Here is a 5,271-nt window from a genome sequence, read left to right on the forward strand (position 1 = left end):
ATGGGGAATATTGGTGGTGAGAGCACAATGTGTAGATTATATTGATGTCAGATTGCTGGAAATAAGTTTATCAACTGGACCAAGTTTACCTGGAAACTTTGTTCTAGAAAATCTGTATACCTTTTAGATCAAGTGCACACTTGATGCCCAGTTTTGTTTTGTTTTAAATCTGCTGCAATGGCCAACAAACTCATATGATGCAAGATAACACGATCCACTGTGCAGTGCGTTAGCAGTGGAGTAGTGCCACAGAAACCCCGTCATTACTAAGAAAAGGTGGTGTGAGTTTTCTATAGATATCAGTGTTCAGGCAGTAAATTAGCATTCAATTACAAGTGTTATACATGCACACAAATATAAAACTATTAATTGGAAATAACTCAAATTACCATTTTCGGTGGCTTTAAAATACTGATTAGTATAATTCCGAGATCTGTCAGCATATCCAGACATCTATGTTTGAATATGTACATATATTATGAAACTTGTAGGTGGATTGCTAAATTTGGAAATTTGTACTTAAAGAAATCTGGATCCTGTATACCTTATAGTGAAAGTTAATGTGTGATATTAGGGGCTTCGGCATCTGTTGTGCTGTATTGAGTGGGGGGGTGGGTCTCAAAAAAGGAATTAAATATTGTTAGTATGCGTTGTGGCCAAATTCTGCTCCAGACGTTAGCTCTCCAGCTGCTGTGAAAGGATCAAAGTCTGGAGAAAGTTCCTAGGTTGCAACTGAACATACTCATTTCTCTGTTCTTTATTTCTGTAATGTGTATACTGTGTGGATCTTCGGCAACTTTACGACTAACGGGATTATCAAATACCATAAAGCGGATAGCCAGATAAATGAAATTATACGTAAAATTCATCAACTCCCTTTTCGAGTATAGAATCTACATATGCAAAGCATGGGGGCATTCGTTCATGTGGAATTCCAGTTTCTTTAGCTAGACATCTGTAGTTGGTCTCACAAACCTTAGTGACTTACAAAGAGGAAGAAAAGAAAAAGAACCTGCAAACGAGAAGCAAGGATAGAAGTCATCCGGCCACGCGGAGGTAACCCCCCACGGCACTCGGCCCTCTTCCAATTTTGGTCTCAACATGGGGAGAAGGCGGCCGCCCGGACCCCCGGGAGGGAGCCTGCGCACTGAGCGGCGCGCGGCTTTCCCGCCAGTTTCGGCGCCGGGCGGTGTCAGCGGCGGTGTCGGCTGAGGCCGCGGGGAGGAGAGGAGAGGAGGAGGCGCCGGAAACTTTCCCCGCCGGCCCGGCGCGACGTGTGCAGCCCGCGCGCGCGGCCGCCGCCATCTTTATAGCCGAGCCCGGGCTCCGGGGCCCCGCTGGGCCGGGCGAGCGGACGGAGGCTGGCCCGAGGCCCCGGCGCGCCCTGACTCGAGCGAGCCTCGCGGTCCCCGGGGTCCCTGCCCGCTGCCGCCGCCGACGCCGCCGGCTTCTCCGGGAGCCGCGACGCCAGCGGGAGGAGGAGGGCGGGGCAGAGAGCGGGCGCGGGGCCCCGGATGTAAGATGGCGGCGGGGGCGGCGGGCGGTCACGTGGTGGGAGCCGCGCGCCCGCCTCTTTAAGGGATTCTCTATGGTTCGCCCGGACGCAGTGGAGCAGGAGCGCGGGGCCGGGCGCTGACCGGGGACGGGTCGCCGCGCACTCTGGTTTCCCGGGGTCCCCCCTGAGGGTGCACGGGAGGGGTGTAGGGACTTCCGGGGTGCGACGCGGCGGGGCGCTCGGAAGCCCGGCGTCCCCCGGCAGGGGCGGGCGAGCGAGCGTGTGTGCGAGCGGGCGGGGCGGCGGGCGGCGGGGCGGCGGGCCGGGAGCCGCCGCCCTTGGCCGCTGGGCGTGCGGGTGCGGGTGTGAGCACCCGGCCGGCTGCGGCGAGGAGGAGGAGGACGGGACGAGGCGCCGCCGGCCCCCACACCATGGCCCTGGCTGAGGTAGTAGTTTGTGCTGTTGGTCGGGTTGTGACATTGCCCGCTGTGGAGATAACTGCGCAAGCTACTGCCTTGCTAGTGCTGGTGATGCTCAGCGCCGCGGCCGCCGCCGAGGACAATGGCCGGGGATCCCCCGCTTTGTGTTCCGGGCCTCGGGACCGTTAGCAGCCGGCATTCCTGCAGGGGCCGACGCGTGGGCCGCCTGGCACGCCGTCCACGCCCGGGGGAGAAGGAAGCCCCGGGGTGGCTCGAGGAGGAGGAGGAGGAGGAGGAGGAGCAGTGCGAGCGTGCCAGCCGCGGGCGCAACTTTCAGCCTCGGCTGATCTCCACTAGTGCCACATTGCAGCTGGTGACCGTTTTGTTCCGTTGTTGAGTGTGGGTCGCGGTGGTCGTGCCCTTGTGCGGTGCACAGCTGCTGTCGCGGTCGAGACGGTAAACGCCGGCATCCCAAACTTTTGTGTGTGTTAGCGTGCCCGGATCTGGGTTATTTTACATGACGGCCGCCAAGTTGACGAGCTTGGTTTAAAATGTAAGCCTAAAAGCAACGTGGAGTTTCTTTTAAGCAACTGTTTAAAAGAGGGTTGGCTTTTTTTGTTTTTGAATGTATAAAGCAAAACAATAAATCCTTTTTTTTTTTTTTTACCGTGTGCTGTGTTTTTTTCTTTTAGTTTAACTTTAGAAGCTCAAACAGCCATACAGGTTTGGGGGTTTGGGAGTGTGGGGGAGGGTTGGCCTTAGACTTTTATGTTAATGCGGTTCTTTATATCTGCATTTTATTAGAGGAGCACAGATAAGAGCTGGAAGTATGACTTCCGAGAGATTTGAGTTTGATATCTAATGACACAGGAGTTCAATTCGTGACCTCTATTAGGAAAATACGAGTTTTGTGGAGAAAGTGTAGTTTGGGGTAATTTATGAAAACTACCCTGCAGTCTATGTGGACGATACTGGTATTCAAAATCGTATTTTCTCCGAGGGGAGGAGTTATGATGGTAAGTTTTAGTTCTGCTTTTCAAACTGGCCTGCCTGACTTGTGCATAATTGTTTTAATACAATGTAGCAAATTTTCTGTAGCACTTGGATGCTTTTATAAAAGGCAATTCTTTGCTACAAAAAAAAAAGAAAAAAAAAGTGAAAGAAATTTTGAAAGCAGCTCCATCTCGTGTCCCCTCCCATGAGAGTTTGGTGTTTCTGTAACTTGAATGTGATGTAATGCCTTGAAGGTAAAACTTAGTTTTAAGCTTGGAGATAAGCTTAATTTCATCAGGATGGAGCCGCCTCATCATAGAAAGGACAGTAAAGAATCATGAATCTCAACATTCAGGCAAGACTAATGCTGACTTTTGAGCTTGATAGAGCAAAGTAAGTTCAGGACTCTTATCTCCCCCCTTCCCCCCCCCATGTGGAAAGCCTGAAGTATACTATGGTAAATCTTGATTTGTGGGGAATTTAATAAATTCTAATTGTACTACAATTTTGTTTCCCAAAACAATTCATTCGAGCGAGCAAACAAATCATCCAACCCCACTATCTTAACATTATTATGGTGAATCCAGATTTTGTTCTGTACCTCCAAAATATTAAGTTCCGTTGGTTAACACTGAACTTGAACTCATTGTCCTCTTTGTAGTGTATCTTGTGCTTTTAAAGTTAAGTTTTGTCTAAAACTGCCCTGCCCACAGAGAACATGCTTGTATTGTTGGCTCTAACTGCTCCCATATGTTTCTGTTTGCTGCCTTAAGGGAAACGACTCCCATAGTTACATCTCTGCTCTGGTTTGGGAAGCCAATCAGCTTTCTGCTTGAGTTGTCTGTGTGGCAGTGATAGCTACCAGCTGACTGTTTTCACTGTTGACAGGTTTCCAGCAGGGTGGATTTACCTAACAAAACTACAGCTTTGCAGTCTTATTGATGGCATTTACTAATGCAATTAACTTTTCTGTTAAAGGTCTACTGTCAAGCGTTTAATGTGTAGTTTCACAAAGCCATCGACAGGAAGGATAAGACAGTGTTTTGAGTGCCCTTCTCAAGTACTGAACCAGAGAAAGGATAGGCTGTCGTAATGAGGTTTGAATAAATGCCACCTCCAAATGGAAGTAGAGAAATGTTAGTGTTCTGGATGTACCATGTAGAAAAGATTATTAGAGTTTGCCTTCATGCCCGAAATCCATGATAATTCTATATGACAAATCCATGCATCAGGCATTTTAAAATACCTTTTGTCTGGTAGCGAAAACAGCTTTGTGTTAGAGAATAGCCCCCAAGCATTCTTGCCAGGGACCTAAGAGCAGAAAATAGCTCTGAAGTGTAGAGCCTAGATGCCGAGGCTGCTATTTCGTAACTACGCTTTAGTCCTACTGTTTGTTGTACCCACTGCATGCATAAAAACCTGATGGGGGAGGTTCTAGACCTCATCGAACAGTCGGTCCTGCTAGAGTTTCTGCAGCTAATGGAGTGACCATCTTCAAAAGTGAATTACATCATGTAAATGATACCAAAAGAATTTTCTGGCTATCAAAACCTAAAAAGACATTGGCGTCAATCACTAATCATACTTTTTTTTTTTTTTTTTTTTTGCTTAACAAAAATCCCTTTAATGTTTGTCAGATCACTCGGGAGTCATGGGGAAGTAAAGTGGTTGTGTACCTGAGTCGCTGCCCCCAAGGGAAAACTTGACAAGTGCAATAATTAAGAATCAGTATATGGATAGGTAAAAAAGTGATCTTGACTGACACTGTTATGGTAAAAAGCTACAGAGAGGTGCCATTTAGATTAGTCATTGGGAGAGGTCTGGTGCTTCTTTGTGATACCTGAAATCCTAGGGATAGCTGTAGTTAACTTCCTGGGGACTGTTTAAAGCCTCTATTACATATGTATATTTATATCTGTGTATATATATAATATACATGTTAGTCTTTAAAGTTGCTGCTCTATTCAAACATTTTCTGGAAATGGTCACTCCAAGTTGGGTGTCAAGTCCTTAGCTTTACTATAATTGAGGATGTGGTTCTGTGGAAGTCAGGGTATCTTAGGATGCCAGTGTGCCCAGTGTGCACAAACCAGCGTAGACCACTTGGATAAAGTTGCTCTAGTGTTTTCTGTAATAGATGAAAATGGCTAAATGATCTCTGGTCAAATAATGAGAAGACCCAAGTCATTTGTTAACGTTGAACATAACTTCCAATAAGTTATCTAGATACTCAGAGGGTTCCATTTTAATCTGCATAGTGTATTTTAAAACTCAGAAGACTATTGGAACAAGTCATGGACACAGCAATAACACATAACACTTGTCATTCTTTTGCTTAAATTAGAAATAAGGAGTGCAAGAGGA

This window comes from Cricetulus griseus (genome assembly GCF_003668045.3).
Source record: "Cricetulus griseus strain 17A/GY chromosome 1 unlocalized genomic scaffold, alternate assembly CriGri-PICRH-1.0 chr1_0, whole genome shotgun sequence".
NCBI lineage: Eukaryota > Metazoa > Chordata > Mammalia > Rodentia > Cricetidae > Cricetulus > Cricetulus griseus.